Source organism: Physeter macrocephalus, chromosome 10, assembly GCF_002837175.3.
Source record: "Physeter macrocephalus isolate SW-GA chromosome 10, ASM283717v5, whole genome shotgun sequence".
Lineage (NCBI taxonomy): Eukaryota > Metazoa > Chordata > Mammalia > Artiodactyla > Physeteridae > Physeter > Physeter macrocephalus.
This window is the reverse complement of record NC_041223.1, coordinates 9,059,683-9,072,065: the sequence shown is the minus strand read 5'-3', so window position 1 is coordinate 9,072,065 and position 12,383 is coordinate 9,059,683. Positions and strand designations below refer to the sequence as shown.

The 12,383-nt window shown below is 40.7% G+C and overlaps 1 protein-coding gene and 1 pseudogene across 2 annotated transcripts in view; one reads left to right on the top strand and one right to left on the bottom strand.

Moving 5' to 3' along the window:
- The window catches only part of TULP4 (TUB like protein 4), a 245,770-nt gene that overhangs the window by 77,989 nt on the left and 155,398 nt on the right, over positions 1 to 12,383 (top strand). The window lies entirely within an intron of this gene.
- Positions 10,235 to 12,347, bottom strand: LOC102983362 (actin-related protein 3-like; annotated as a pseudogene).

Sequence of the window (12,383 nt, the reverse complement as noted above, 5' to 3'; positions counted from 1 at the left end):
GCCACATTTTCTTTATCCATTCATCTGTTGATGAACACTTAGGTTGCTTCCATGTCCTAACTATTGGAAATACTGCTGCAGTGAACATTTTGGTACATGACTCTTTTTGAATTATGGTTTTCTCAGGGTATATGCCCACTAGTGGTATTGATGGGTCATATGGTCGTTCTGTTTTTAGTTTTTAAAGGAACCTCCATACTCTTCTCCATAGTGGCTGTATCAATTTACATTCCCACCAACAGTTCTAGAGGGTTCCCTTTTCTCCACACCCTCTCCAGCATTTATTGTTTCTAGCTTTTTTGATAATGGCCATTCTGACCGGCGTGAGGTGATATACCTCATTGTAGTTTTGATTTGCATTTCTCTAATAATTAGTGATGTTGAGCATCTTTTCATGTGCCTCTTGGCCATTGGTAGGTATGTCTTCCTTGGTGAAATGTCTGTTTAGGTCTTCTGCCCATTTTTTAACTGGATTGTTTGTTTTTTGATATTGAGCTGCATGAGCCGTTTGTATATTTTGGAGATTAATCCTTTGTCTGAAAAGATCTTGCTGTGGTTTATGTCAAAGAGTGTTTTTCCTATGTTTTCCTCTAAGAGTTTTATAGTGTCTGGTCTTATATTTAAGTCTTTAATCCATTTGGAGTTTATTTTTGTGTATGGTGTTAGGGAGTGTTCTAATTTCATTCTTTTACATGTAGCTGTCCAGTTTTCCCAACACCACTTATTGAGGAGGCTGTCCTTTCTACATTGTCCCTTGTCGTAAATTAGGTGCCCATATGTGCATGGGTTTAACTCTGGGCATTCTATCCTGTACCATTGATCTATATTTCTCTTTTTGTGCCAGTACCATACTGTCTTGATTACTGTAGCTTTGTGGTACAGTTTGAAGTTGGGGAGGCTGATTCCTCCAACTCCGTTTTTCTTTCTCAAGATTGCTTTGGCTGTTCGGGGTCTTTTGTGTTTCCATCCGAATTGTAAAATTTTTTGTTCTAATTCTGTGAAGAATGCCATTGGTAGTTTAATAGAGATTGCATTCAATCTGTAGATTGCTTTGGTAGTATAGTCATTTTCACAATATTGATTCTTCCAATCCAAGAACATGGTACATTTCTCCACATGTTTATGTCATCTTTGATTTCTTTCATCAGTGTTTTATAGTTTTCTGAGTACAAGTCTTTCACTCCCTTAGGCAGGTTTGTTCCTAGGTATTTTATTCTTTTTGTTGTGATGGTAAATGGGAGTGTTTCCTTAATTTCTCTTTCTGATTTTTTGTTGTTGGTGTATAGGAATGCCAGAGATTTCTGTGCATTAATTTTGTATCCTGCAACCTTACCAAATTCACTGATTAGTTCTAGTAGTTTTCTGGTAGCATCTTTAGGATTTTCTATGTATAGTGTCATGTCATCGGCAAATAGTGACAGTTTTACTTCTTCCTTTCCAGTTTGTGTTCCTTTTATTTCTTTTTCTTCTCTGATTGCCATGGCTAGGACTTCCAAAACTATGTTGAATAATAGTGGCGAGAGTGGACATCCTTGTCTTGTTCCTGAGCTTAGCGGAAATGCTTTTAGTTTTTCACCGTTGAGTATGATGCTTGTTGTGGGTTTGTCGTATATGGCCTTTATTATGTTGAGGTAGGTTTCCTCTGTGCCCATTTTCTGGAGAGTTTTTACCATAAATGGGTGTTGAATTTTGTCAGAAGCTTTTTCTGCATCTATTGAGATGATCATATGGTTTTTATTCCTTAATTTGTTAGTGTGGTGTATCACATTGATTGATTTGCGAATACTGAAGAATCCTTGCATCCCTGGGATAAGAGATATTTTTCTAATGCTGTGTAACAAATCACCATGGACTTGGTGGCTCACAACACCCACTTCTTATCTCACAGTTCTGTAGGTCTGAAGTCTGGCCTGGGTCCTCTGCATGGGGTCTCATGGTGGCATCAGGGACTGTGAGCTCCTCTGAAGCTGGGGTACCCCTCAGGTGCATTCAGGTTGTTGGCAGAAATCAGTTCCTTGAGGTTGTAGGACTGAGGCCCACAGCTCCTAGAGGCCTCCCACCACTCCTGCCATATGGCCCTCTCCCCAACATGGCCATTTGCATCTTAAAGGCCAGCAGGAGAGCATCTGCTGTAGCTTTGAGTCTGACTTTCCATCTCTGAAAAAGGGCACATCTGATTAGGTCAGACCCGCCCACACTCCAGGTGAGGGAATCATATAGGGTGTGCACACCAGGGGCTGCTGTTTTAGAATTGTGCCTACCACAAAAGAGGTGGTTATAATTCCTAGTGACATAGATATTTCAGTACTGAAACTGTTTCATGTGATTTTTCCATTTTGTATTTTTACTTTTAATTTCTGTTCTTTTTTTTAAACTGAAGTATAGTTGATTTACAATATTGTGTTAGTTCCTGATGTACAGCAAAGTGATTCAGTTATATATACATACATACTTTTTCATATTTTTTTCCATTATGGTTTATTACATGATACTGTAATCGTTTCCTGTGCTAATTTCTATTCTTAATATTAGAATAGTTCCTATTTATTGAGTGCCTGCCAAGTAGGGTGACCAGCCATCCTGGTTTCCCAGCATGTGTGACTGTCAGTGCTAAAACTGGAAAAGTCACAGGCAAACTGGGATGTTTAGTCATCCTACTGCTAAGGGCCAGACATAGTACCAGGTGCCTTGCAACCTAATTACTTCATGTGGTTTTCACAGTAGACTTAGGGATAGATATCACTTTCCTATTTTACAGGTCAGAAAGCTAAGGTTTATGGATGCTAACTGGTTTGCCTAGGTTCATACAGCTTGTATGGAGGAGAGCTGGAATTGGATCCCAGAGCTCTGCCATTCTCCTTCAACGTACCTTTATTTTCTTAAACTTGTGTTAGGTGTAAGTTCTCAGTCCCTTATCCACAGTTGTGAAATCTAAGGGCTCTGAAAATGGAAAGTTTTTGCATGACTCATTTAATGACAAGACATGAACTGATGTGAGGCTATTTTTTGTCATCATCCTGTCATGTCAGCTGCAGAAATATTTATGTTTTATTATGGGTGCTGCCCAGACCCTGCTGGGGGTGTTATATATTGATAGTGTCTCCTGTTTTCAGACCTAAAATTTCAAAACCTCTGAATTTCAAAACTTACCTAGCTGCGAGGATTTTGAGTACATGATTATGAGCCTGTATCTTCTTTTAAGGGAATCGTGAAAAGCAGCCTCTGAAGAGTTTTATGTTTTTTCATTTACAGGAAGGCTGACGTTTAAGTCATCTCTGTCCATTGCTTAGTTACCTTATCTTCACTGCCCTTCCACTCGAGGAGCCAAGTCCCCCTGCCCCACCCTAACACCCTAAAAACTCTAGTCAAGAACTGTCGCAGGATTTTACTGTCTTCTGGCCACGGGATGACCAAACTGCTCACGTCAGATCTCGTGATCTGCTGTTTCACAGCTGAAAAACTTGGGAATGTTTTTCTTCTAGAAAACAATTTATTACGGTTATTATTGATGACATGCAAGTTCGTCACTGATTCTTCATTTAACGAGATTTTCTTCACTTAAGTGCGGACAGGCATTCATGCGTGTTTGGTGGGATTTGTTTCATTACAGGGACACATCCGCTGCAGGAATGGTGTCTCCTGGGTTCTTGGATCTGGTTACTTCTTCTCTGAGAAGCTTTTCCTGACCCTCTCCCCCCACAACTCCCCACCCCAGCCTGTACACTGTACACCGTACACCGAACAGACTTCTGTGCTTGCCCTGGTAATGCCTTATTACAGTTACCTGATTATGTAGATTGGTAAACTTAGTGAAGATTGTCTGTTCTCGTGTCTTAATTTCCTCACCTCCTACTATTTAAAATGTCATTCGTTTATTTTAATTTCCTTTAACTTGTTAGCCCACTTCAGTGGGGCTTCTTTTCCCACCACTCCACCGAGATGGTCAAGTTCCCAGTGACCCCACATTGCTAAACCCATAGGCCACTTTATTGCACTTGCCATCTTGGAAGCATTCAGTGGGATTGAAACGTTTTTTTCTCTTGGTTTCCAGGACACCAGGCTCTCCTGATTTTCCTCTTACCTATCTCGTCTCTACTTTCCACCCTTTTTGCTGGCTCTGCCTATTTTCACCTCATTGTTAATAAATGTTGGAGGGCCCCAGGCAGGCATCTGTTTCTAGATAATCTCTCCAAGTTGGTGCTAAATCTACCTATATGCTGATGATTTCCGAATTTATATCTTCCACGTGCCATCACCTTCTAGTTCCAGATTCTGTTCTTCGGTTTGATATATGAGATATAGAATTGGACGTCAGTCACTAGGCTTCTCAAACTGCAGGTCCTCTAAGAGAGAGCTCCTTTTCCCATTGCCCTGTTAGCCTCCATCTGTCTTCTCCATCTCAGGAGGTGGCCCCGTGGCTGGCCAGTGAGTCGCACTGTACGCTGTACGTGCAGCAACCTCCCTGCCCTTTCCTTTTTCCCAGATCCAGTTATCAGCAAGGCCTCCCACTGTATTCGACTTCCAAGTGATGTCTGAAACATGTCTTCCTTTCTCCTTCACACCATGCTGTACAAGCCTACTCACAGATCTTTTGACTTAAACTCTGTTGTTAACCCATTGTGGAGGGCTCTGCTACTAGGGTATATTTAGTTTCTCAAGTATTGTTAAAGTATTCTAATTTATATCTGATGTACTTTAGTTTGCTTTTCTCTTTCCTAAAAATACTGTATGACATAGGTCATAATTCTGAAAAGAATGAGAATTTCTGGATTATAAGAATGATCTCCCCTTGTAGTTGAATCTCAGGTTTCTGTTATGCTCCGTGGTGTGTCTGGTTCACCCGTCCTTTCTAGAAGCCCCAGGGCTCCGGGTGGATTGCCGAGCCTGGGCTTGTTTTTGCATCACTGTGCATGGTGATGGTCAGCTTTCTTAAACTTAAAAGAGATTTGAAAACTGCTTTTGATTTATAAACATTTGTACAGGATTCCACATATTTAAGGGTCATACACTAATTCCAGAGAGAAAATTTGACAAATTTTAGATTAAAGCCATTGAGAAGACTCAGGGAATCTTTTATCTTCCTTCTAAATTCTTCATAAAAAATGACTTTTGGTAGATTTGTGGTCACCCACTATGGTATCACAGTGATAGATGGAAGGGAGGACGGTGATTTACTTCTTGTGGTGATGGCCTAGTTCTCTGCTCTGTTCCTGTTTTTCTGTATCTCTATTCCAAGAAGTTCTAGCTCTACCACTTAACTAGCTGGTGTGTCCAAGCTGTTCATGTCCTTATTTTACTCATGGTTAAGTTGAGATGGTAATTTCTTTCTTTCAGAGTTGTTGTGAGAATCTATGAGAGTATATTTTTGAGAGGACTTCTGTTTTTTTTTTTTTGAAGAACATTTTATTAGCCTAATCGCATGGGTTTCTATTAATTTTCATTTCCATAATTAAACTCATGATTTTATATAGTTCTCCTGACCTGCAATCATACTGTAAGCTGTTCCAGCACACCGAGCAGTGGAACCCTGTGAGGCCAACTATATTCTTAGCAATTAAGAAGTTGAACATTCAGATGCAGGAAAGTAAATATCCACAGAGTACTGCTAATATCTGTGTCAAGTCGGTTGTCTTTCATCCCTGCCTTTGAAAGGACTCTGCAAATAGTGAATGCAGTGTGTATAAATGGTGATGTTAAAGTATTTCATACTCTATTTACTTACTCATTTTGGGTTCTGTAAATACTTGAGGGGCCACGCTAGGCTGGAAACTGCTGGACTTTGGCTCCACAATGATGAAAGAAGAGCCCAGATGACCTGCGTGTCAAGAGAATGGATATGGTTTGCAAGGAAATAATGTTGCCACTGCTGATGACAGTTGCCACATATTATATGGCCACAATTTTTTATGTGCTTTATGTCCACTGTTTTGTTTAACCCTCAGAACAACTCTCTACAGCTTTGTTTTATTATCCCTGGTATACAGTTGAAGAACCTGAGGATCAGAGATGTTATGGAAGTTGTCCGAAGTATAGAGCTAGATGATGACGGTGACAGACCTGGGATTTGAATTCATGCGTGTGTGTTTCCTTCTGTAAGATACTGCTTCGAGAAAGGGTGAGCCATAACGAGCAGAGAAGCAGAGTTGTGAGTGAGGCGGGAGTGTAGCCACTTACAAACTGGAGGTATTTGAGAAGCAGCTCTTATAAATGTGTCTTATGAATTCTAATTTTGAACAGAGAAGTGTTCTAGCGAAGAGGCAGAAATAGGCATGTTTCTGGATCTTTAGGTCAGAATTTCCTAAGACAGAATTCGTAAATCATTAATTTTAAGACTTGTGTGTCTGAAAATACCTCAATTTTGCCTTTACTCTTGATTCATAGTTTGGCTAGGTATATATTTCTAGGTTGGTTCCTTCAGAATTTTGAAGGCATTTTTCCATAGTCTTCAAAGTTGCAGAGTTATTACTGAGAAGCATAATAATTAAGAGTTCAGGCCCTGAAGCTGGACTCAGTTTGAGTCCCAGCTTTATCACTCAGTAGTGTTGTGACTTTAAGGGTATTGTTTAATTTCTTTGTACCATAATCTTCTCATTTGTGAAATGTGTTTGTTGTAAGGGTTAAATGAGTTACTATATGTAAAGCATTTATAACAGTGCCTAGTACCTCATGAGGACTTGTTAAAATTGGCTATTATTATATTATTATTTTAAGTCAGTTATATGTGACCTTTAAAAAAAACTGACATCTGCTCATTATCCCAGATATTCTGAAATTTCATGATGTTTAAAAGTAATGTATTAGAAAGCTTTTTGTCACCTCTGTGTGTATGTGTGTATGGGTGGGGGGGGCGGGTATTTCAGCTGATGGGCTTTATTGTGGAATAATCTGGGGGAGAATCAACTGTTTTGTTGCTGACTGCTAAATGTCAGCAGCCAAGCATATTCACTGGAGTCGTTCAGTTTCTCTACATAAGGCCCTTCCGGTTGCATGCCTGTGAATTTACTCCTGCTGTCAGCATTCTGAGAGCCTGAGGAGGGGGTGTGTGTGTGCGTGCGTGTGTGTGCACGTGCGTGTGTGTGCTGGGGGAGAGGTAGTGGTAGTAGAAATAGAAGGGGCAGGAGGAGGAGCTAATATTTATTGAGTGCTTGCTGTGTGCTGGCCCCATTGTAAGAGCTTTACCTCGTTTAATCCTGGCATCAGCTCTAGGACTTTGAACCTATTTATTACCATCATCTTATAGATGAGGAAACTGAGGTACCGAGTTGTTGAGCAGCTTGCCTAAGGTGACGCACCTTTGCTAATTGATGGAGCTGAGACTGAGCCTGGAGCCCCTCAGATTCCACACGCTTTTTTTTTTTTTAATGATTCCATTTATTGGCGTTACCTCCAGTGGTCAAATTCGTAGAGACAGAATCTAGATTAGAAGCTACTGGGGGTAGGGGAAGATAGATTCCACACTCTGAACCTCTCGGAAAATGCCCCAGTTGTCAGGCCTCGTTATTGTCTTCTCTGTGCCCAGTGTCCCCGAGACTGCTTTCTGTGGTTCACTCTGCCAGGGGATTAAGCCTTCAGGCTCTGACGCTGCGGTGAGAATTGCCTGGCGACGTCTCTGACGGCTCCGGGGACGGGAGCGTCATCTGGCCGCGTGGGTACCTGCGCTAACGTGCTCACCCCGGCCCTCTGGCTTCAGCCCAGCCTGCACCTCTCGCAGTCCCTGAGCCTCATTCCTGAGCCTTTCCGGCCTTCCTTCTCCCAGGCATCTCTCTGCAGTCACCCTGTTTGGCCTTCCTCTGTTTTGTGAAGCCAGTTGCCACGTTCCTTATCCATTTTCTGTCTTCACATGCTGTGGTCAGGGCACCTCGAAGATGGCTTTTGTGTGTGTTTTCATGCTCCTTGTTTTGAGGTGATTTCTAAGAGATGGATTAGGATCTTCTTTATTTTGACGTCTTAAATCTGAAATCTCCTGTTAAGATATTTTTAAAAGATTCTTGAAGGCATTAAATGCAGATTTATTTTCCCTAAACAAAACCCAGAATATAATAGAATTATATTTTATTAAGAAAATAGAATTTGTCAAAATAATAATGGCATTGTTCATTTTTGTCCTTTAGCAATGTGGTTTGTCTAATTTTTTTCTCTTAATAAAAATAAATGATCATATCTGAAAGTACTTTAGACTCATGGCAAGCTATCTTTTGGGTGTATTTTTGCTAAAGAGAGTGAGAGAGGGATGTGGGTACAGGACAATAATTTTTTTGGTAGTAGCCTCTTAGGGAAGCAGCTTCAAGCTTCATGATGTAAAAATGAGAGCAAATGAGAATGAGATTGTTACTGAAGTCCTGAGCAAAGAAATACTTCCTGAACTGTGGAATCTGTGTTCATGATTTATTAATAGCTGAACCTATGGATTCTTGAGCCAGACTGCTTGGGTCTGAGTTGACCCCCTTTCTGTGTGATTTGGGAGAAGGACTTACCGTCTGTGTGCTGTGGTTGCATTATCTCTAAGGGAACATAACACCTGCCACCTAAAGTGGTTGTGGTGACTGAAAGATGTGACCCACAGACAATGCACATAGAAGAGCTCATTAAGTCTTAGTTCTTACTTAATTATTTTTAGACTCACTGTCATCCTTGGGTGTTTTACCCATCTGCATTTCCTTCTGAAGCTAGAACAGTGGAGCCATGGCCTCTTTTCTGAGACTGCATGAGTTGGCCTCATGATGGCAAAACACGGGAATGGAATGTGAGGTGGGAAGCAGATGAGGGGTTAGGAGCAGGATGGGAAGTGTGGGAGGTGTCCCAGCCGGGAGGAAGGCTGGGCTCGTGCCAGTAGTTTTATTATAGGTTTGGGATTCTGGGACTATGGGCACCTCATCTGTGTTGGTTCCTTATCTGCAAGGCACTCTTGACTTTGTCTTAAGCAGAGTTCATTCATGCTGTCAGCTTCTGTCCATGGGACCTGACTCGTGGCCTCGGGGGTGCGTGGCGCATCTGTTGATCCTTCGGCAGGGAGGCTGTTAGACATGACGCAGAAATGGATCCATGTGCGCTGGCAGCGGGTATCGTATTCTAGTAGGAGATTTTTGTCTAGAGTTGATCGAAGTAATCTTTCTGGGATATGGTCTGGGGTGGGTGGGGAGAGTGTGGGTCAGGAGAGAGAGCCCGGGATCCTGTGCTGTGAGTCAGTTTGGTGATTCTGATTGGTTCCGTCCACATGCTTGACTCCGAACTTCCAGAACAAACACACCTATGCACATTGCCCAAGACTATACTGCTGGGTGTTCTTATCGTACCTTCTGGCAACCTACGTTTGGTTTCTCTCCCTAATTGTTGCTGTTGTATAGAATTCTTACTGACATTTGTTGTTTTCTCCACTTGGCCTAGTTAGATGTGGATAACTAAAATACAGAGGAAATTGTCTCTGTCCCAGGGACTTTCGTCATCCTGAAATAATCCTATTTAAGCTCGTGCCCGACCTTCCTTTCTCCTCCCTGTGTATAATCCCTAAAATAGTGTTTCAAACAAAAACCAGTTTTGTCTGTCTTAGCTCAGTTCTCCTCTTTATGTCCTTCTTAAACCTTCAGAGCTAAGGAAGAGTTTGTCAGTCAGAACCTTAAAATGGAAAAATAATGTTGTAAATAACATTGTTGTCAGTCAAGTTTATTTCATAAACTCCTTGGTAGCAGAAGTAACTGTTTAAAGGCTTTGTTTATAAGATACTATAAGTTAATGTTTAGGATTTGGGAAGTTGATGTTATTCATACAGAGTTTGAAAACAAGTGTGAAAACCATCTATTATTGTCTTCCCATTTGCTTGGTATTTTCATGAGTTTAGATTTTATTTTTTCTCCTCTTCAGGAAATTTGCTACAGATGGGATTTGTGGCTAATCAGGCAGTTACTTAAACAACATGACCAGAGAGCTCTTTCTTGTCTCCTAGGCCTTAAATTTTTCTTTTCCCTTAATTATGCCTTAAAAAAACCTAATTATCTACTTTATTTCCAAGATTGAAATCACCTTAGGGGAGTCAGAATCTGTAGTGTTCCTTGACATTTTTCTCTAGAAATGAAATACTTGTTTAAGAGATCAACAAACACCTCTTTTCAAAAGTATTATTATATTTTAGATCAGCATTGTAAGAGAAATACAATATGAGCTACATGTGTAATTTAAAATTTTCTAGTAGCTACATTATAAAGTAAAAAGGTGAAATTTACTTTAATAATATATTTTCTGTAACCCAGTATGTCTAAAGTGTCATTTCAATATGTAATCAGTATAAAAACTCTTAATGGGATAATTTATATTCTTTTTCATATTAAGTCCTTGAAAGTTGGCACGTCTCAATTTGAACTAGCCACATCTCAAGTGCTCAATTGCCACATGTGGCTCATGGCTGCCATATTGAACTGTGTCGTTTTGGACATTCTGCTTCTTTTTGAGGATTATGGCAGAGCTGCATGCTTACCCCAGAGAGCTTATTTATTTATTTTTATTTATTTATTTTTTTAAAAAAGAAATGTGTGCCTTTATTAGAATGGTGTTAGGCTTTAAATATACCAATTTGGGTAATCAAATTATTCATTTTTTAATAAGAAATGACACTGCAGGACTGCAATACTGGTCCAACAGTCTTGTCTTTATTTTTCCTTTAAAGTGAGAAACAGAATGCGAGGAATCAGAAAGCACTAGCAGGCATCAGTTAACCCAAGATACTAGCTTCTTAGTTCCAAAAGCACTTGCAAAGAAAACCATTGTGGGGCATAGGGTATGGAAGCACTTCCTAATAACTGGAATCCCATGAGTGTGTGTGTATGCCAAGTCTCAAGGCTATTTTTTGTATTTATCCTTGACTTGGTCACTTTTTTTCCCTCAAATACTAGTTTTTCTTTGACTTTTTTTCCTCAAAGTATAAAAAGTATGAAATATAAACAAGTTCTTGCATTGCACACTTCAGAGTGTACAATTCAAGCATTATAGAGCTATCTACATACCGATAAATCCCATCAAATCTTGGATAATTCAATAATATACAAAATAGCAGGGCACAGAAAGAACTAAAACCCACTTCTTTTTGTTACATGCAAGATTCAAATATTCAATCTAAAGAAAAACACTTAATCGTTTTGGCTCTCCTCTACATTCACATGTTGATATACTTATTAAAATATTCCTGTATAATTATGTTTGGTCTTATTATTTCAAGTCAGGTTTACAACCTCAAAACCAGCCATCCTTGGGCTTCCCTGGTGGTGCAGTGGTTGAGAGTCCGCCTGCCGATGCAGGGGACAGGGGTTCATGCCCTGGTCCGGGAAGATCCCACATGCCGTGGAGCGGCTGGGCCCGTGAGCCATGGCAGCTGCGCCTGCGCGTCCGGAGCCTGTGCTCCTCCAGACAGAACAGGTAATCAGAAAGATTATTTCTTCCCCACCTCCCTAACCCCAATAACTGTGAAGCCAATTTTACGACATGACTCCAAACACTGGATTGTGACGACAAATGCTAGGTCCAGTTTCTTCATAATCCTTTTTGGTGTGGCATACTTGGTAGAACTCAGGTGTGGAAGCCAGCATGGATCCTCCAAACCAAACTGCGTATCATTGCCTGTGGTGTGTAATGACTTGTACATCAGTAGGTTTTGGCTTCAATCTACCACCACTCAATTCCTCACTTAATTTCAGCCTGGCATCTACAGTTCTTTTCAAATCGCTTTGCAAGCGACGTCCAAAGTCCCTGAACATGGTTGAACCTCCAGAGAGGACAATATTCTTGTAGAGAAGACGTCTGACATCAATAGGACAATTCTGAATTACTTCATCTACAGCTTCTGACATAGGCTGAGTAAAGTCTGGATTAGCAAACTCTGGATGAAAAAATATTTCAGGTCCCAAGAATCTCTCATATCCAACATCAATGGAAAATTCTTTCTTTGAGATAGCATTGATTCCAGTATACTGTTTAATCCACTTTGATCCATCTGTATCATACTTGTTAAATTCTTTTACTAAATCTGGGCAGACATAACTATAGCGCTCCTTTACTGCCTTAGCAGTTTCCAGGGATTGCTCTGGAGGAATTCCTCCTTCTCGGTCTCTCAGCAATTGCTGAATAAAATATGTTATATCTCGTCCTGCGATTGGAATGTGCTTAATACAGCTGCTAGCCACTTACCCTCCAGCCACAGGGATGACATGAGTGACACCGTCTCCACTGTCTATTACCGTACCGGTCAACGTCCGTTCTCCTGCTCGTCTGGAGGTCCAGGATGCAGCTAAGGCAAGAACAGCCTGTACAGCAATGTACTAGCCTGGAACATTGAAGGACTCAGACATTATTTCAGCAGTATATTCCCTGTTTTCTGGAGCACTCAGTGGAGGTTCAGT